The sequence below is a fragment of the Archocentrus centrarchus genome, chromosome 15 (genome assembly GCF_007364275.1).
Source record: "Archocentrus centrarchus isolate MPI-CPG fArcCen1 chromosome 15, fArcCen1, whole genome shotgun sequence".
Lineage (NCBI taxonomy): Eukaryota > Metazoa > Chordata > Actinopteri > Cichliformes > Cichlidae > Archocentrus > Archocentrus centrarchus.
The window spans coordinates 10,032,106-10,054,609 of NC_044360.1; positions in this window are offsets into that span (position 1 = coordinate 10,032,106).

Consider the following 22,504-nt stretch of genomic DNA (forward strand, 5'->3'; position numbering starts at 1 on the left):
GGGTTTTAAAAATGATTGTGGTGAAGGAGTCGCTCTCATGCCTCCGCTAGTGACGATACTCCCTGGCCAATCAGTGGCACGCCGCGTCATATTTTTGTATCGCCTCGGATTGCTTAGAACCTCGGGTGAGTGAGTACGGAAAAAGGACCGGCAGGGTGTACCTGATTCTAATGGAGATGCCGTCAAATCGCAGTGAGTCGAGTCGACCCGCGGCGAGTCCTTCCGTATGGAAACGCGGCTTAATTCTCGTCTCTATGTACAATGCAATTCGCTACCTGCTGCTATCTAGTCTAGTGATATGGAAGAGTATTACATGATTATGCTCCCAGTCACTACTACAGCACAGACACTCATGGCATATTAGGTGAAACTGGATAATTTCCCACAGCACACCTGACGATCTCCCACAGCACACTAGTGTGCTGCGGCACACTGGTCGAAAAACACTGGTTTAGAGCATATTTGTGCAACTGCGCGTTTGATTGGATGTTTTCCTAACTTGTCCTGCCCTATTACAAAATTAAATCCGTTCTGATTGGATGTTTTCCTAACTTGTCCCTACCCTGTCACAAAATTAAATAAGTTCTGATTGGATGTCGTCCCCGCCAAGCATTTTCGTCTCATTTTCATTTGTTGACGAAAGTGCCAATTAATTTCGTCATAGTTTTTATCCTTCTAGGTAGTTTTAATTTACTTATCTTCTCGTTATCGTCATGAGAAAAAGGGTCGTTGACGAAAACTATGATGAAAATATTTCGGCAATGAAATTAACACTGCAGTGATGGACTTGGTAGTTCTCTGTGCTGAAACCCATTATTTAGCAAACTTAAGTGCTAACTGTATCTTACCACAAATCCAAAGTTTGGCGATGTAGATAACTGTGTTTCTTCTGTAATACATTTTGTTTTATCTACGTTTCAATAATTCTACATTTAACTTAGCACTGTATAATTGACAGATGTTGTTATCCACAGAAGCACGTACATGAACACATCATGTGTGAACATATTGGTGGTAAAAAAAACAAAAAACTAGAGCACATGCAAAAGGAGTTTGTGAAGCCCAAGAATTACATTTTCCTGCCCCATTTGTAAAAGCTCAACACAATCCTCAGTCAGATTAAAAAGCAAAACTCTCTCATATCCCCGTTTTCCAACATTAGGTGACACAGTGAAAAATTCCAGATAGACAGAGGGGTGAGAAAGACTCTAGCGTTTGGCATTACTTGTGAAAAACAGAAGTAAAGTATAGACAGAGGAGAGATGGATGAATGGAAGTAGGAGAGAGAGGGATGGAATGAGACAGGAAATGAAAGGCTTTCTCTGGTTTCACTCCCTGTGACCTCATCAGTGTGATCATGGGTTTTATGAGCTTTCCCTCTCGACGCCCACACACCACCTCACACGTGCCAGGACACACACACTCAGTCTCACACACTTCAGGCCCTATATTTCATTCCCTGGCTCAAAGACAAACACACTGTACATGTGTTTTTGTCTCTTTGTCTGTTCATTTTCTCGCACTCTCTTTGTCAAGGTTTCACATACTTAATCACACACCAAGATGTTCAAAAAAAAAAGCTGAGATTCACTTAGAGACTCTGATGCACAAATACTGACAAAGAGGAAAATTTGTCTTTAAGTATGAAAGTATGAGGCTCTTTGAAATTAAATTAAACATTAACAGAACCCACAACATAAGCTCTCTGAGAACATACACACACAGACTAAAGCCTCCTGTGGGATGAGGATTTAGCTTTTTGTATTTTATGTCACCAACAGAGCTTAAGCTGGCTTATCCAGTCAGTTGAAAGATAAGTGGCAGTGGATGTGCAGGCACCTGATTGTTAGCCAGCAGTTAGTAAAATTTCTTTGGGTAAAAACAAAGCTGCTTAACTTTGGAGTAATCTCCAAAGCACTTTTATGTTTCCTCCTTTACTCTGTGCTTTCTTTTCTGGGGTGGCATCTTGTGCTGATATGTTTCCCAATGCTTTGCCAACCATTTTTTTAAACTACAGCTATGTCACTTGGAATTCCCAGTCTCCAACAGTCTTAACACTTATCTCCATAAAGTGGGTAATGACTTAAGACTGTGTGTTTATTTTAATCAGTATTAAATCTTCTTGGAGTAGAAAAGTAGCGGAAGGGAACCCCAATGGATGGGGTACTGTGTGCCAAAAAAGTCTTGTTAGCACTGATTCCAGTCTAGGTAAATATTTTCATAGGTGCCAGGTGTTCACTTGACATTTTCCACAATGTATCTCTTATATATATATATATATATATATATATATATATATATATATATATATATATATATTTCTTTTGTGTTTACCTGACCACAGTACATAATTAAAACCTTTAAAGTAGACACATAGAAATAGCAAAATAAATAAATAAGGAGAGGGGGAGTTGGTAAAGGGGATTATAATTAGACTTTTCTTAAGCTTTATGAATCCAGAACAATATACAAAAAGGAATAACAAAGCAGCCACAGCTGCAGCTCAACACTGAAAGGAATGCAATAGAACTGAAGGTTGCTACCTTCAAAAGTGCCAACATGAATTTCTGTCATCAGGTAGTTAATACATTTTTTCCACAACTTAAATTCAGTCCTTCTGATCAGTGTGTCAGCAGCCATTTTTCAAATAAAGGGATGTTTGGGGGCATTACTGGCTTAATTAGCAGGTTTGGTTCGGACTGACTGATGAACCTGTTTGAATGAGGCAGACGAAAAGGGTATCCTACAAAGGTAGTTCAACAAAGCCAGGCTTTGTTTGTGTTAATTGGCTTGACAAAACCTAACAGAGGTAGTAGCGATAACTGCTATCATGACAGCGGTTAGCGGTTTTCTTTCAGGCTTCAGGTTCTGTGCACGCTCACATAGAAGGGAGTGAGTGATTCTTCTTCTGCATTAAATGGATTTATTTCAATCAGAGACAGCAGCAGGGAACTGGGTGATAAAGATCTATAAAAATTATTAAACAAATAAGATGCAACATCGGTGTTGCAAATAAGGTAAGTGTGCAGAAAATCCTTAATTTTGTAAATTCATGATAATCACAAGCATGTCAAGTGTTTTTTATAAAAAAAGAACAAATTTATCTTTATTTCTAACATGACAGCTGCATATTAAACATACCAAATGAGCTGTAAAAATTAAATGTTACTCAACATATCCTGCTTGTTATCAGTTAATGTGTTCAGCAGAAGTTGAGTCACATTTGTAACATTGAAAACTGGCTTTAGGCGCAACATTGCGAACTCATCAATCTCACTTCATATCGCACCCCTCAGTAGGGTCACTCATTGTGAACATGAATTTCATGTTGTTTTGATTGAGCTATGATACAGTAATTTTTATTTTTCATTTATCAGTGTAGTAAGCAGTGTTGCTGTTGGTTAGCTTATCTTATTTAATTTTCTCCTTAGTATACGCTTCAGTTATTGAGACAGGATTCTGGTGCATATATGTATTTATTTATTTTCAGCTAACAGGCCACTTGCTTTCAATGCCAATGATATGCCAATCCAGTTTCAAGTGTATCTCCCCTACTCCAGCCTTCCTCCCATATTTGGAAAGTCATGGATCCAACTGGAAGAGACATCAGTGACCTCAAAACCATTCTCTAGACTTCAGTTTGGCTCCAGTTCCAGTTATTTAAAATCTGTTTTGGGCGTGTATCAAGGCACATTGTCATGTACAGTTACTTATGGGCCTATCCTTATAAGCCTGTATACATATATATGTTATAAGAAAGCATTATAATTCTTTTAATCGCCAATCATACTAGATATCCATACTGATATGGACTGGGTAATGTGTTGGGAATGAAAGGATGCCACATTGTTTGATGAAACTGAAAATGATCAACCTGCAGGGGGCTGAATTCAAAGACATCTTGAAAATCAAAATGAAAAAATTATGCAGCAGGCTAGTCCATGTTGCTGAAATTTCATTGCAGCAAAAATAGTACTCAGTAGTTTGCATGGCTCCCACATGCTTTGCTTGTTGGATGGAAATAGGCACATTCTACACAAAGAAGTCATACTTAACATGTTTAGACATGCATTGGTTTGAGTTAGAGAATTTACTATGCTTATTTTTTATATTTGTATTTAAGGTACAGAGGTTGGTGGCAAAAGTGCACAACCTATGCTGAACTCTCACCACACACAAACATACACTATGGTAAATAGTTAGGTAAACACAGATACATCTCTATATACATGGCTTCCTCCAGAGTAGCACAGTAAGATCCGCTCAGGAATAACAAGGCCTCTTCCTGTTACCGGGTCATGACCACAGTTAGTGCTTAAAGTGATTGACAGCTGAATGTTTGGGTTAGCCTGCCACCTCTGGGGATTTACTAAACGCAAAGCCTTTATACATCTCAAGTGCAGGACACAGGCAAGATAATTCTCATACAGAGACCTATAGTGTCAAAGCATGTGCATTCACACAAACACAGACTGCACGGGCATACTCAATCCATGTATATCTCATTGACATATCTTATATTCATCCCACTGGGAACACAGTCTGAGACCAGTGCAACGTTAAGTTAGGGGAAGGAAGGAAGTGGGAGCTTGGGGGGAATTAATTTACACTTAAGGTGGAGCATGTAATTGCAGGCTATAATTGGGTTTTGATCTGGAGCTGGGTGGACAAAACATTGATTATTTTAATGAGCATCATGTACTGTTGTATTTACCAGCCTCTGTGATAATGACTTTATGCACTGCTTTAACTGTTAAACCCTCCAAGGCACAGTTGTCCAAAGTAAATATGGGAGATCTAACGACCTAACTGAGCTGACACACTCGATAAATGTTTCATGGAATTCATGGAAATCTAATGGAGACTTGCTGTCAGGCTCTTCTGGATGGTGGAAAGCATCAGTGGTTAGACATGGAAATCAACTAAAGCTGATATTCTGCTATCACGTTCTCATAGTTTCAATGAAATTAAATTTCATCAAATTGTTATGGGAGTTTAATTTATGGAAGTTAATTTGTAACACTAAAATATCCTTCACACTGTCTCAAAAAAAAAGAAAAGAAAAGAAAAAAGAACCACAAATAGAACAAAAGCAATGGAGTCAGTGGTGTCATAATCATTATCAGCATGTCAGACCACTCTGCTGCTACAGCACAGCTGCTACTGTATTAAGAACCATCTCCGTCCTGTGTGAACCCCTCAAAGCACACACAGGGTTAGCTAGATTTGGCACTTGTTTGTTTAGCTGTGTGTTACAGCAACCCATTAATACTGAGATCTAATAGTGCCGTCAGTAGCATTAACACACATGGGAGCAATTTCCTTGACACAGATTACACAAGGATGTAGGCTCCCAAAGTAGTGCTTCCTGGACATGGATTTAAGCTGGAGTTATAATCTAAGGGGAGTGGTGCACCTTTTATGAATACTAAAAATCACACAATATTTTAAATGCACCCCTATAAACTAAACAGTATAACATTATATGCATGTGCATTGCACTGAAAGGAGATTTTCACGCTTTCTGTAGCTGATTTTTTTAAAACCCTGCAGATTTGTTTAATGCATGTTCCAGTTACATTTTGGTCCTATAGAAAATCTGCAACTTATTTGTAATATGCAATCCGATCTGATCGAACAACTACAACAGAGTAAATAAAAGATCACAGTACGTAAAACAGTGCAGCCTTTTAACGTTCATTCAACTTGCCACATTTTAATTGCCCCCTGGGGAATAAGAGGACAGTGCTGTCCATATTGTGTTCCACATTAAAGAAACTGAAAAAGAAGTCACGAAGAATCAAAGAAGCCCATCTCTTTCACAGCAGAATCACCTCGCTAGCTCAGCGAGTTCCAGGTACTCATGCAGTTAATTTTCTCTTGCCTTCATTTTCTTTTTTTAACAAATCATTGTGGTACAGGGCTGGATTGAAGGTTGCTGAGTCACCCTGCTGCAGCCATGTGTAACACTGAGACAGGCTTTTTTTTGGTATGATTATTTTTCCTATTTCATCATTGATTTCTCCTTTTTCTCTCACCTGCCCAGGCACTGTGAAATGAGCCCCTTTCGTGAAGTTTACTGCTTAACAGCTGCAAAATCATCCCATCGGTATTGTTGCACGGTACAAAACTCTCTTATTTGTGAAGCTTAAAGTGCACCAGTAGGTGAGATGTATTGATTTGAATCTGGTGAACAATGATTGTGTTTGCAGCAGCCGGAATTCATAGTGCATCTTGGGAACCCCCAGAAATGTGTGGAAAAAAGGAAATCAAAACAGTGGGTGGTACTTTTTTAAACACCAAAAAGCTAATTTTTCACAGATGTGCTATAAAAAGTAACTAATGGGTTCTTACAGTGCATGTATAGTTGCAGTTTGTAGTCATATCTCACAGTATACAAGACCTTATTTGCATACACATATTGGGTTTTGCATACAGTTTTATGGCAATGGCACCATTTCAACTGGATTTTTAGGATGATCTTGAAAAGTGCTGTCCTGTAATACAGATACAGTAAGGTCATGCATTCCTAGTGAGTCATGAGATTAGATGCTTTTTATTTGATCTTCCACCTGATTCAGTTAAATATAAACCAAAGAGCAGATTAGATTTTTCTTTAAGTACTTTGCAAACTTTTAAGTTTTTTTCCCCTAAAGTTTCAAATGATTAACACAGCTATTAACATAATTTACTCGTCCATGGTATTTCAGATTTGTTTAAAAAATAAAAGCCTATCCCAGCTGGCATAGAGCAAGAGGCAGGTTATACCCTGGACAGGTCGCCAGTCCATTGCAGGGCCAACAAAGAGAGACAGACAACCATTCACACTCACATTCATGCCTGCAGCCACTTAAGAATCTCCAATTAACCCAACCCCACGTGCATCTTTGGACTATGGGAGGAAGCCGGAGTACCTGGAGAGAACCCACGCAGACACAGGGAGAACATGCAAACTCTGCACAGAAAGGCCCTGGCCAGATGGTAGATCCAAACCCAGGACCTTCTTGCTGTGAGGTGACGGTGCAAACCACCGCACCACTCTGCTGTCCAGATGGATTTTTATTTTTTAATGATATTTTTTTGTTGGGGTGGTGGGCAAGTGACTAATGAAAGAGTTAGGGGGTATGTATACTTTATCAATCCTCAAAGAAGAATCAGAGAAAATTGTTTTCAGAAACCATGTCAGATTGCTTTTGATGAACTAAAGCACTTATCTGTCATTTTATTGAGAAATTACTTGAGTTCCACAGACATGTCCATGTACTGGTTGGGCAGGTGGTTACTCACTGTTGCCTCACAGCAAGAAGGTCCTGGGTTCAATCCACCATCTGGCTATGGCCTTTCTGTGTGGAGTTTGCATGTTTGCCTCGTGTCTGTGTGAGTTTTACTACTCCGGCTTCCTCCCACAGTCCAAAGACATGCAGTGAGTGGGGTTACTTCTTTAGTTTAATTAACTACTTTTAGATTGTTAGGTGAGATTGGAGACAGGTTTGAAAACAAAACTGAAAACAGTCATGAAATAAAAATGTTTTGGTACTAGTGGTGTATATAGGTGGAACAGGCACTTCTACATCAGGCATATCCAATTTGACTTTACTGTAAAAGTGTTGACAACTCAACCTTACCTGGGGTCATGTTGTAACAAAAATTATTAAATGTGCAGCATTTCTGTTTGTAGTAGCTACTGTCACTTGTTCATCTTGTCAAAAAGGGAATGCAGACAAAAAAATAAAAACAACTAAAGCTGTGCCAGTTTCATATTATAAATGACCCCCTGTTACGATTGGCTTAACAGCTTTTGTTGGCCACTATACAGCTACGTTGATTTATTTTTACTTAACTTAAATCTGAGGGGGTTTTTTTTTGTCTTTTTAAGAAATTTCTTGTGTTTTGAAAGCCTATTGTCAACAATACCACCTGTGTTTGATGTTTTACACGATCAGCCAGTAACAACATGAACGGTGTCACGGCACAGTAGACTTGCAGACTGATTTTTCAGTTTTGCTCCAATATAAATCTTGCCATGGAAAAGTATGTCAATTCAGCTTTTTGTCTTTTGTTTATTTATTTTACCTTTTGGACAGATAAAAAAAAAAAAAAAAAAAAAATGGCTTCAGAATTTGGAAAGGAAAAGAAATCCCACCCCCCAACTCACTCACATGTGGATTCATTCCAGTGTAACATGAGAAGGTAATTAAACATAATGAAGATCTATGCAGAACCAAATACCCTGTGAGGGCTAGAAAGACAGGAAGAGCCTAAACCAGTCAGAGAGAGAGCGAGGTGTAGGTTCAGAAACTGACTTGTTATGGAGTGTGTGTGTGCATGTGTGTGTATCCTCACCTGCCTGTGGAAAAACCCAGTGGTTTGGTGTGGTTTCCTGGGAATACACTTCCTCTCTGTTCCATCTGTTCCACCACACATCACCCAATCAATCGCTAACCTGATACCCATGCTGTTCATCCTGCCAGCCAATTGGAGGAGCCATTGGTGGTCATGTGATACTCCAGAGACAGTTGGCAGCCCATTTGTAATGTACAGTTAACGGTATAATAGTATTTCTGCTCCACTGGAAACCACTAGAGTTTCTTTGTGTTTTGTGTGTGTGTATGTGTGTGTGAGAGAGAGAGTTTGTAATGATCAGTCCACTCTGAGATTCTTCAGGACTCCTTTTATATTCTTTGACAGTTCACAGTATGTGTTGCGAATGTCTGTGTGTTTGCACACAAGCTATATCACATTGCATCTCTGTCTGCATACTGACTATGCATCATAAGTCAGAGTTGCCTTTTTTTTACTTACAGTGCTTCTATAGTTGCAGTATACAGTATTACAGTATGTGACATAGTACTTACACACACTAGTTTGGAGGAATCAAGTTAGTTCATGTGCAGATGCGTAAAGGATATACCTCATAAACATCATAGCCATGTAAATGAGCACTAGGGTCCTTGTTGATACTGTTGTCAGATGTTGCGTAGATTGAAAATGACAACTAGAGACATGTCTAAGTTTCTTTCCTTTTCTTCTTTAATGTTTTAACCCCCCCCGTTCCATTACGCATGCACATGTGCACGTCGTAGGTTCCTGATTTATTTGCATAAACAGTTCCTGAATCTCACATCTGAGTCTTTTTAATCAAAACTTGGGTAATGTTGTAACTGACTGTTGTTTCACCCACCATTTCCAAAGCAAACAGACTGTGATTACAGTTGAGGAGCGTGATCCGTTGTTAATGGTTTTCTAACAGTCTCAGTGACAGTTCTCAGGCTGCCACTGTGGACGGCTGCGATGTTCTTTAAAGAGCAGCGAACCTCTGGTGCTGCAGACAGCTTTGAAAAAAGTAATGGAGTTAAGAGAGATAATAAGGTTTGTGAGGAAACAGAACTCTCCTCTCTTTCCCCTGCTTATACTGAAGAGAGCCAGCGTGCTGGTAATTGTACTATTTTTAACTTTTTTTTTTTCAGTTTACAGCACTTTGTGTTTTGTTTTTTTGTTTGTTCTTTTTTTTTTTTTTTTTTTACTGTTGACAGTACAAGGTTTAAAATGTAAAACATATTCTTCACTAACGACAAAACCTGTTTTACTTCAAAGACAGCCATGAACATTAACCTAGCTTTGTTCTGCAAAGGTGCTTTCCAGCCAGTTTGAATTCCCTTGGTGTTACTGAAAGAAAACACCACCGCTACCGATAAATGTTTCCACATTTATGTTGTTTTTTTCTTCAGTAAATACTTCAGTACCTGTCCTCCCCTTTTTTTTTACTGTTTGCTTCAATATCTGTAATGACAAAGGTGTCAATAGAGTCTAATGTGTTTGGTTAAAAATTGCAGAACTGGCAGCACGGGAAGCTGCAGTACTTCACCTGTGAGCAATGATGCAAAATGCAGATGAGTAATAGTTAAAAAAAAAAGAAACTAAAAGAGGAGGCAATAAGATGCTTTTGATAGGTGCGGTTCAGCCTTCAACTTGTAACCTAAGATTAAAATGTGATTAAAAATATATATACCTTTGACCAAAACTCACAACATGAAACCAAAGTTGTTTATTATTTTTTTTATACAAGTAAAGGCTTTTAATTGCAATGTTTGAACAGCACTTCAGTTCATTTATTAACATTTATGACCAGTTTGCAAAGACATAAATTCCTTTTTTTTTTTTAACCAAATTAACTCATCGAGAAAAGTATATGGTAAGAAATTTGAGATTGGGTCTTTAAGTGTGGTCAGAACTCTGGTCAGCAAGCAGAGTTTTGCACTTGTCTCGGCAGGCTGTGGTTTCAAAAGCTTTACAAATATTTTAGTAGAGGAAGGATATCGTCATTGTGCCTCAAACCGTCCTTCTTCTGCCAGTAAAAAAAAGTCTTTGTGTTCAGTACAGGCACTTGAGGCCACTACACTCAATACATTTCATTTGAAGATGAATGAACCCTTCTTAGATTTGAAAAATTGTTATAACGACTATTTTAGTGTACATATGTGAGGACATGTGAGAAGATTTTCTCGCCAGTGGTACTTACGATGGGTTAGTGAAGAGGCGGGAGAGAGACCTGAAGAGACTGGTGAATGAGAAGCAGTTATAGTCATCATGCTCTATCTGCTGAGTTGTGGTCAGTTCATCAGAAGCCAAGTGGGGATAAGGACATAGTGTGTGTCCCTGTGCATATGCCTGCGTGTTACTCTTTGCTAGTGCTTCTGGTAATGTGCTTCTTTCTGTGTGTGTCTGTACGTGCCTTTGTGGTAACGCTGACGGAGAACAGCTTAGAAGGGGCAATTCAGACAAGTAAAGGCTGCCAGAATGCTCCACACACACACATTTCAACAGGAGCCATCATTATTAATACTTTAGTCAGAGGCCATCCTGATGTGGGGCCAATTTAGACCCACCACTACACATAAATCTATCCCAGAAGTCTCTGCTTCTGTCTGGCCAGCTGGCAAGTAGTGTTGGAGGCACTGGAAAGAGAAGAGAAATCTATCCAATTGCCTCTCCTCGTTTTCCTGCTAAGAGAAAGTTCACAATTTTTCTCTTTGCTCTCATTTTTGCAGCTTTACAACCCGGCTGCTCAGGGAGGCAGCCTTAACCTAAAGAATTTGCTTGTAATCATTTCAGTGGACTGGCATGAAAAAATGTGGGTGGGAATGCACTTCAGCTTGATTCAACATACAGTATATCCACAGATAAGTTGCTCTTTAGCAAGGCACCTAACCCCGCCACCCCACAGCGACTCCCTAGGGACAGCAGCTGGCTGTATCCTGCTCATGAAGTGTGTGTTTACTGCTTGTAGTGTGTGTGCTTATTTGTTCTTTGCTTCTAGCAGATAGGCCTCCAACTAAGCGATCATATCAGTCGTTTGTTTCTTCAGAGTTAAATGACCCATGTAAGTGTTTCTGAAATTACACAAATTAGTGTTTCGCAAACTTTAAAAGACAGAAAATGTCTGTGTTAAGACACAGAGAAGATTGAGGAGATACAGGCAAACCCTAACCAGGAGACTGGTTTGGGTTAAAACGTACACTTTTACAATGTTAAACACATGTGAGTGAGCTCCTTTTTCTAAATTACCAAGATATCAAGTTTTCCCCATCTCATGGTGACAGCACCAATGCACACTGAACATTACAGCTCATATAACAACATAACTATGGATGGTAATAATAGTTTCAGAAGCTACCCATAGATAGTTTTCTACCAATCTTGGTCTTTTAATGTGTGTGTAAATGCAGAGGTCTAATTCCTTTGTGTGTCTGTGTTTCTTTGGTCATTGTTTCTGTCAGTCATATTAATTAAAAATTCTGAGACAACACTACCAAAAAGCAGAAAAAAGGACTCACATTTCAGTGTCGTTAAAAAATAAAAAATCCTCATTGCACAGGAAAACTGCGTGCGTGACCGTGGCAAATATGGATACATGTGAACCAAAAAGTGTGGAAATGCTGATGTATGTCTCCAACTGGTTAAGAAGAAAGCTGTATGATGACCTCATTCCTTTTTGGCAAATTTTTCTACATTCTCATATACTGCATCATTAATTGACTTCAGTACACTGTATAATTATCAATTGGTCCAAATAACAAGTATAATTTGTAACAAAATTGAATTATTCTTGTGCTAGGGAGTATTGGAAAACCCAGAATCCACTGATGACAGCTAGGTTTGTTTTAATTGGTTGAAATATACAGTGCCTTGCGAAAGTATTCGGCCCCTTTGAACTTTTCAACCTTTTGCCACATTTCAGGCTTCAAACATAAAGATATAAAATTTTAATTTTTTTGTGAAGAATCAACAACAAGTGGGACACAATCGTGAAGTGGAATGAAATTTATTGGATGTGTCAAACTTTTTTAACAAATAAAAAACTGAAAAGTGGGGCGTGCATTATTATTTGGCCCCTTTACTTTCAGTGCAGCAAACTCACTCCAGAAGTTCAGTGAGGATCTCTGAATGATCCAATGTTGTCCCAAATGACTGATGATGATAAATAGAATCCACCTGTGTGTAATGAAGTCTCCATATAAATGCACCTGCTCTGTGATAGTCTCAGGGTTCTGTTCAAAGCGCAGAGAGCATCATGAAGACCAAGGAACACACCAGGCGGGTCCGAGATACTGTTGTGGAGAAGTTCAAAGCCGGATTTGGATACAAAAAGATTTCCCAAGCTTTAAACATCTCAAGGAGCACTGTGCAAGCAATCATATTGAAGGAGTATCAGACCACTGCAAATATACCAAGACCCGGCCGTCCCTCTAAACTTTCATCTCAAACAAGGACAAGACTGATCAGAGATGCAGCCAAGAGGCCCATGATCACTCTGGATGAACTGCAGAGATCTACAGCTGAGGTGGGAGAGTCTGTCCATAGGACAACAATCAGTCATACGCTGCACAAATCTGGCCTTTATGGAAGAGTGGCAAGAAGAAAGCCATTTCTCAAAGATATCCATAAAAAGTCTCGTTTAAAGTTTGCCACAAGCCACCTGGGAGACACACCAAACATGTGGAAGAAGGTGCTCTGGTCAGATGAAACCAAAATCAAACTGTTTGGCCACAATGCAAAACGATATGTTTGGTGTAAAAGCAACACAGCTCATCACCCTGAACACACCAACCCCACTGTCAAACATGGTGGTGGCAGCATCATGGTTTGGGCCTGCTTTTCGTCAGCAGGGACAGGGAAGATGGTCAAAATTGATGGGAAGATGGATGGGGCCAAATACAGGACCATTCTGGAAGAAAACCTGTTGGAATCTGCAAGAGACCTGAGACTGGGACGGAGATTTATCTTCCAACAAGACAATGATCCAAAACATAAAGCCAAATCTACAATGGAATGGTTCACAAATAAACGTATCCAGGTGTTGGAATGGCCAAGTCAAAGTCCAGACCTGAATCCAACCGAGAATCTGTGGGAAGAGCTGAAAACTGCTGTTCACAAACGCTCTCCATCCAACCTCACTGAGCTTGAGCTGTTTTGCGAGGAAGAATGGGAAAGAATTTCAGCCTCTCGATGTGCAAAACTGATAGAGACATACCCCAAGAAACTTGCAGCTGTATTTGCAGCAAAAGGTGGTGCTACAAAGTATTAACGCAAGGGGGCCGAATAATATTGCACGCCCCACTTTTCAGTTTTTTATTTGTTAAAAAAGTTTGACACATCCAATAAATTTCATTCCACTTCACGATTGTGTCCCACTTGTTGTTGATTCTTTTTTTTTTTTTTTTTTTTTTTTTTTTTTTTTTTTTTTTTAGCCTGTCATGTCTGGTAGATCTTGCAAGCAGAACTGTGATCTGAATGCGTTGTTGTGCCAAACATATTTGCTATTTCAAGATGAGCTCTATAGGTTCTCAATAGGCTCTTCTTGTTGTTGTTTTAACCCTTTATTTTATTTATCTGAGTTATTTTTCCACATACTATGTAACAGCCAGAGCTGACAGGCTGAAGAAGAGGAAAATAAAGAGAAGAAAAAGGGAGAGAGAAAGGGAGCAAAAAAAAAAAAAGGGGAAAGAGCACAAGTCTATTAATCAGATACTTCATCACTTTAACATATAAAAAAAAATACTATCAATACTTGCAAAAATAAATTTGTGTGTGAAAAACAAAACTAACAAAGCATGTTACGCACACCAACAATTTTGTTGAGTTGTGATTGAGTGGGCGTTTGTGTCTGTGTCATGTTTGTGTCTGTGTCATGGAACGTACTTACCAATGAGGGCAAAACGCTGCAGCTCCACCCATCAGAAGCCAGAGGCAGGTACGGAAAGCCCCCAGCACCCCAGGCCACCAGCAGCCCACCAAGGGCCAGGAAGACCCCCGGCCACTCAGTCCAAAGACAACCGCACACCTACCCCAGCAGACGGGAGAGGGTGGTCTCAGACGGAGCCCCCCCAGTCGAGGAGCGAGGGCTCCAGGGAACCCAAGGCGATGAGAAGCCAGCCCCCCCCCAGCGGCCAGCCCCCTGCACTGGCCGGCGGCAGGGCTCCCGGGCCCACGGCACCCAAGGACCGCCCGACCCTCCACAGAGCCCCCCCCCACGCCGAAGAAGCCAACGCAGCCCCGCACCGCACCCCCAAGGGGGGCAGGCCAGTACCCACGCCAGAACACCCAGCCCCACCCAGGAACCCCGAGGCACCCCCATCCCAGGGGGGTAGGGGGGAGGAGGCAACCAGCAAGGAGCGGCCAGGAGGCAAGGCACAAGGCCCAGACCCAGGTCCAGCCATACATACAAACACACCCAGACACCCGTGTACACATTTATACACAGATACTCATACATGCCCATACATACTTACCCACACACAGATATGCCATACATACACATTCACTCACCCACCCATACTCACGGAGACGGTGACAAATACACAAAGACACACATTCATCCATAGCTACCCACCCTCTGAAGGCGGGGCAAGTGGAAACCACCCCAGGGCCAACAGCGACCCCAGGACGCCACCAGCCCGGTCCCCAAGGAACCACCCGACCCCTACCCCGGGCGAGACGCAAGAAATCGGGGTGTAAGATGGCCCATCCACCCCTCCTCCTCCCCAACTTGTAGGTCTATGTGTTAATGTTTGTGAGTGAATGAGGTGTATAGGGTGCAGTTAAAATTGAGGGGACAGTTATGCCACAAGCGCCAACTGTTGGTCGTCAGCGCTTGCCCACACTGCCCCCCCAAAACCCTCCATGTCTAAAGTGCAAATAAAATTTGGAGACAGACAGTGACGAGGATCCGAGTGGGGCCACCTCAGCGGCCCATCTCATCAACCTCTGAGTAACATGCCTGCCCCAAAGGTCCTATGTGTATCAGGGTGTAAGTGTGTATGTGTTGTGAGTTATAATGACTAAAGTGCAATTAAAACGGAGAGGCAAGTGGTGGTGCAGCTCTCCACGTGGCCTCTCCATCCTACATCTGTGAGTGATGTGTATTCTGTGTGTGTGTGTGTGTGTGTGTTTGTGTATGGGGAGGGGGAGGGGGGGGGGGGCATATGACCAGGAAAAATCCTGGAAGAAGAGAGCCAGCTGGCCGCTGGCTCAATAGGCACCCCGACCTCCCACACCCCAGCACAGGGCAGGGGGAGGTGAGCCCGGGGCCGCGGTGACAGCATCCCGGAGCACTGCAGCACCCGAGGTTGGCGCCCTCGCCCCCACCGCAGAGGGCGGCCCGCTCCTCCTAGATGCCCATTCACTCAACAATAGACACAAACAGGCGACAGGACATACTGGCCTGGGCATGGAAATGCAGTGCCCAGTCCCCCCCAACCACCCCACCGCGGCCCCATCCCCCACCCCACCCCCCTGCAATGCAGGCACCCCAGGGCCCCAAAAGCGTAGACCGGACATCCCGACGTCAGGCCAACCCACCCCACCCGGCGGCGCGGCCGGGACAGCAGAGGCCCCCCCCGCGCCAGGGGGGGCCCACCGGGAGCCGGCGCGGCCCCAGTGCCGGGGCCCCAGACCCCAGCCCCCAAGCCATACAGGGAAGACCAGCCAACCGACCGAGGGCCGGCACCACCCCCCCAAGCACCCCGCCCACACCCCAGGACTGAAGGCAGCACCATCCAAGCCCCCACCACCATCAACCAGGACAGGCACACAGACATCACCAGAAGGTCGCCCCAGGACCCCAGCCCCAGGAGGCTACCAGCTACCCAGGCCCCCGGAGTCCCCCCCCACCCCCCCACAAAGCACATCAGGAGCAGAGCCCGCAGCCCACCACCCCCACTAAGTAATGGAGCTGAGCAGTGGGAACCAAAGAGAGTCAAATTCCTCCAATTTGTTTTTAGAAGAAGCAGACATTCTCTCTAAACTAACATGATCTACTAATAAATTTCTGTACTGAGTAATACATAGTTTATTTTTTGTCTTCCAGTTCATGAGGATCATCTTCTTAGCGATGCACAAGGCAGTAAGAACTATGTGTGATATATTTAACTCCATAATTAATTCACTGACATCACCTAAGATGCATAGTCTGGGGGAAGTTGGGATATGACAGCTAAACCATGTGGATAGATCTTCACAAATCCTCTGCCAAAATCTCTGAACTGGTACACAAGACCACAGAGCGTGTAGATGATTATCCTCTGAATTGCTTGTACAGTGGGTGCATATGTTTGAGTGTGTAAGGCCCATTTGGAACATCCTTTGTCCAGTGTAGTATGTTCTATGGAGAATCTTATATTGTACAAGTTGTATTTGGGGTCTTTTAGTCATTTTGAAGATATTTAAACATATTTCTGTCCATAAATTTTGATCCAGGTTGACAGAAAGATCACGCTCCCATTTTGTAATTGGGAGGGAAACTGAATCATCAGTTTTTATTAATAATTTATATAATTTTGATAACAATTTTGGGGTACAGAGGTTAAGAAATTCTGTTACCCAAGTAGGCATTTCTAGATTCAATTGATTAAGGTTAAATCTTCCCTGTAGGACGGACTTAACTTGTTGATATTCCAGAAATCTACCGTTGTCAATTCTATATTTTGATATAAGTTCTTGGAACGTGATAAAATTTCCATCTTGGATAATATGTTCTAAGTTATTTATACCCTTATCACGCCATAACGGAAAATTCAGCATTTTCTTTTTCTGACAAATATCTGGATTGTTCCAAATGGGTGTTAGTTTACAGGGGATGAGTGAAGACTTAGTTATTTTTAAAAATTCCCACCAGGCTGTCAGAGAGGTATTTATACTAAGGACTTTATAGCAGTTATGATGTTTAATACTGGAACTAATGAAAGGTAAATCTGAGATTTTTATTTTTCCACAAAACGCCTGTTCTAGATCCAGCCATGGGTTGTCTAATGAGTTGGATTTGATCCACTTTGAAATATACTGCAATCTACTGCTTAAGAAATAGTAATAAAAGTTTGGTAATTCTAGACCTCCACTGTGTTTTGGCTTTTTTAAAGTTTTTAAGCTTATTCTTGACGGTTTGTTTTTCCATAAAAATTTTGAGATGTTTGAATCTAGTGACTTGAACCAAGGAATAGAAGGTTTATTAGGGATCAATGAAAATAGATAATTAATTTTTGGTAAAACCATCATTTTAATGGCAGCAACTCTCCCCATAAGTGATATAGGTAAACTGTTCCAACGTGTGAGATCATCCTCTATTGTTTTTAATAAGGGGATATGATTTAATCGTACCAAGTCTGAGAGCCTGGCGGAAAAATTTATGCCTAAATATCTAATATTTCCTGACTTTAGTGGGGTCCTAGAGGTTCTCTGGAAATTACAATTCAGAGGCAAAACTGTTGATTTACTCCAATTGATAGAGTAATCAGATATAGATGAGAACTTATCTATCAGTGTGATAGTCTTCAAAAGAGAGCCTTGTGAATTCCCAAGGAAAAGTAATACATCATCAGCATAAAGGCTAAGTTTATGGTCCATATTTTCAGTTTGAATCCCTTTAATATTTGCATTTTGACGGATTGCTGCTGCTAGCGGCTCAATGAAAATTACAAAAAGAGAGGGAGAGAGTGGGCAGCCCTGCCTAGTGCCCCTCTGCAGACTGAAACTTTGTGAAATGAGATCATTTGTCCTAACTCGCGCATTCGGAGAGCTGTGTAGTGTTCTGATCCAGTTTATAAAGGATGAACCGAATCCAAATTTTTGCAGAACTGCTAGTAAGAATTTCCAATTTACCCGATCAAATGCTTTCTCTGCATCTAAAGACACGATTGTCGTCTCTAATTTGTTAATAGAACAATAGTCTATTATATTTATCAGTCGACGTGTATTATTGGCTGAGTGCCGACCCTTGATAAAGCCTGTTTGATCTGGATGTACAATAAATGGAGTAATACTTTCTAATCTTTTGGCAAGGGCTTTGCAAATTATTTTAAGATCTACATTAATGAGAGAGATTGGCCTGTAGCTGGATGGGAGTGTGGGGTCTTTGCCTGGTTTAAGAAGCAGGCTAATGTTAGCAGAGTTTAAGGTTGGAGATAAGATGTGGTCATTCTGAATCTGAGTTACCATTCTGAAAAAAATGGGAGCTAGCTCAGACCAAAATTCTTTATAAAACTCGGCTGGAAAACCATCTGGGCCTGGGGCTTTATTATTTGGGAGATGCTGTAGGGCTTCACTAAGTTCAGACAATGAAAGAGGTAAATCCAGAGCTGCAGCCTGGCTGTCATTTAGTTTTGGTAGATTTATATTATTAAGAAATTCTTCAATTTCAGTATCAGATGGGTTAATCTGTGGTGAATATAAGGCTTCATAGAAGTCTCTGAAAGAGTTATTTATTTGTTGTGGGTCATGAGTAATAATACCAGTCGAGTCTTTAATAGAAAAAATAGCTGTTTTTTCTTTATTCAGTTTTAATTGCTTGGCCAGGAATTTTCCAGATTTATTTCCATGCTCAAAGTTTTCCAAACGCAGCCTCTGCAACATAAATTGTGTCCTTTTATCAATTATTTCATTTAGCTCCAGTTTCAGTTTCCTCAGGCTGATAATTGTATGTTCTTGTGGTGAAGCGGCATAAGCAGTTTCTAAAGATTTAATTTTTTGTTCTAATTCTAACACAAGTGCTTTTTCTTTATTTTTCCTATGCGAGCAGTAAGATATTATTTTGCCCCGCATTACTGCCTTTCCTGCTTCCCAAAGAACACATGGTGATATTCCTGGAATATCATTATATTCTAAGTATGCTGACCATTCCTTTTTGAAATAATTAATAAAATCTTCTTCTTTAAGTAATGATGTATTAAATCTCCAGTTCCTGATTGGTGGTGTGACTCTTTTCTGTGTCAGAGACATAGACACCGGTGCATGATCGCTAATAGTGATAGGGTGAATCTGAGTGTCTGTGATATCCATCATTATGGAGCTGCTAACTAAAAAGTAATCTAAGCGGGAATGAGATTTGTGTACTTGTGAGAAATAACTATAATCTCTCAAAGTAGGGTGATGTGAACGCCAAGCATCGCAAAGTCCAAAATCCTTCATGTACTGTTTAAGAATGTCTGCAGACTGCCAGTTCCTCTGACTCGCTGCTGTACTGAGCCTGTCAATATCTGCATTAAGTACCAGGTTGAAGTCTCCTCCTATTACAAGTGTGGTGTCAGAGTGATCTGAGAGTGAAGTGAACAAAGCATGAAAGAAGGAGGGGTCATCAACATTTGGTCCATATATACTAGCAATACATAAATCTGTATTCTGTATAGATAAATTAAGTATTATAAATCTACCTTCAGGGTCTATTGTACTGTTGCTAATGTTAAAGTTTATCTTCTTGTTAATCAATATAGCTACACCTCTTTGTTTGGAGTTATAGCAGGCTGAGTACGTGTGAGGGAACTGTGGAGAGGAAAGAGTGAGCACAGATGTTTTGGACACATGTGTCTCCTGTAGAAAAACAACATCTGCTTTTAAGTCTTTTAACCGATTAAAAATTTTTAGTCTCTTTTCCCTCGAACCAGCCCCGTGCACATTCCATGAGACAAATCTGAGTGTGCTCATATTTAAACTAACTGATGGACTGTTGTGTGCTCACTAAGGATGTGTGTGTGTGTGTACATATGTTCTGTATGTTGGCGTGTGCCCTTTATATTGATGTGTGCGTGTGTATGTGCGCTGTATGTTGGTGTGTGTGCATCTGCGCTGTATGTTAGTGTAGTAAACTGTAGCATTGTAAGTGACGTAAACATATTGCTGAGTGCAGAAAGAAAAAAGACGTGTAAAAAGTGAACTAAGTGACATAAGAATGAAATTAGATGAGGGGAAAACAAAACAGAACAAACAACCAAACAAACGATCACGGTACTATGCTGACTCGTCGGCGTTAATGGTACTACTTAGACAGATTTAGACTATTTAATGGTACTGTTTAGATAGTTGAAAAAAAAAACTCAGAAAAGAACGTTAATATGGACACAGATCACCTGATCGATCAGCTGAGCCATGGCGTGGTGTTTTTGTCTCGGTAAAGCTGTCCGTTTACATACAGTTTGTCCACGGCGATGACAGCCCGGGAGCCTTCCTGCATGAGCTTCTTCCGGATGGGGAATAGGGCCTTGCGTCGCTCCAGAATCTCCTTTGGAAACTGGTCGTTGACGCTGAAGTCCGTCCCTCTCAGCTCCCGGCCGCGGCTCTTCACCAGCTCTTTTTCTTTGAAGTGTTCGAATTTGGCCACGATCGGTCTGGGTCTGCGTGCTCCGGGTCGCTTCCCTCCCAGGCGGTGGACTCTATGGAAGGCGATGGTCTTCACGGCGTCCTCCGGGAGCTTCAGGTGAGTTTGGATAAATTCCTTCACTGTAGCCTCCGGGTCCTCCTCTGCCTTCTCCGGGATACCTGAAAACACAAGATTTTCTCTCATGCTGCGGGCCTGAAGCTCGATAATCGATTCTTTAATTTTCTTATTTTCTTCTGAGAGCCGGGTCGTTTCCTCGGTGAGGGAATTCACCGACTCTCTGAGGACAGCGTTTTCAGCAGCCAGTGTTTCCACCTGATGCTGGCTGAACTCGACTGACTCCCGCAGGGCCTGAAACTCCTTGTGAAGGATTTCAACCAGGGCCAAGCGGGCGTCAAAGCTGGACAATTTGTTATTAATGGACTCCAGAATGTCCACAATATTGGTGGTGGGTGGCGAAGTTGCCTCTGGGGAATCTTCTGGGCGGCTTCTTTTTGTGGACGGCGTTGCTTTGCTGGTGGAGGGAGTCGGCGTCTTGTCTGTTTTCCCCATGACGACTCGCTCAAAACACCCGTCGATGTACCGCAGCAAACTATCCAGGTCCTCTCCACCGTCCTCCAGATTGTTGAAAATAATTTAAGTTAGGCTAAGAAACTACCTATATTTTTTTAGTTTTAAGCCTGTCTAGTTATAAATTGGCGAGAAAAAAAAAGGCTAATCACGCAAATGTTTGCTGATAGAGTCACGCCGCCATTAACGATACTGCCGAGATTCACAAAGTCTCGCGTGACTACAGCATAGTCTCCGTCTCCGTGCCCCTCGTGGAAAGGCTGCCTCCCTCGTGGAAAGGCTGCCTCTCGTGGAAAGGCTTGTTGTTGATTCTTCACAAAAAATTAAAATTTTATATCTTTATGTTTGAAGCCTGAAATGTGGCAAAAGGTTGAAAAGTTCAAAGGGGCCGAATACTTTCGCAAGGTACTGTAAAGTTCAAGACTTAGTAGTCCTAAATACACTGCATATACTGTGGGTACAAGAGACCAGATGATAAAGATTTAACAAAATAAAGACTTGTAGTGCAAGAAAAGAGTTCCAAACAGGTTGAAATGTTTCTTGTAGAAATATGTTCCCAGCTCTTTAAGATAATAACGAAACTGGCAGCAACAGTTGTGGAGAGGATGACAAAACTGAAGCAATTGATACTGTTGGCTTGCTTTAGCATGGCAGGACTTGCAAATCATGGAATTTTTATAGTGCAAAACAAAATAAGATAGGCATAGATTTAATAGATATAGTATTTCAGAAGATTATCTGGAGGCTGAACACTTAAAATTGTTTTACCATTGATGAGAGAGGAGTTGAGAAAGTATCGTAATAGAATAAGAAGAAAAAGAAGGTGAAGGAATTATTTTGAGTAAGTTTACCTTTCAGATGGACAGCATGAGTGCTCTGACACACAGGATATAGGCTATGCACAGGACATCCAAGCGAAAAGGATCTTTTGGGTCTTTTTTTCATTTATTTACAGAACTGAAACTCCATTTTGATTCCTGAGTGCATTTACTGCACCTGCAGGTGCAACAGAAGAAATGATGATAATGTTGTTAAATGACCAAATTGCCTCTGAAAGGCCAGGCTGGAGAAGTGGATAGGCACATAATTTAATCAATCTGTCAATCTGAAAATTTCATTGACCGCTTGCCTTACATACGTTTATGCATTCATCTGCATATGCATGTATATGCAAGTGTCTATACATGTATTGTATGTCTAATTAAATTTCAGCACTGGCTTTTTGCCATCTTGTTATAGCTTCAGGAACCCTGTATTGTGGAATGAGGCAAAGTGTTTGTCGTCCTTAGAAGT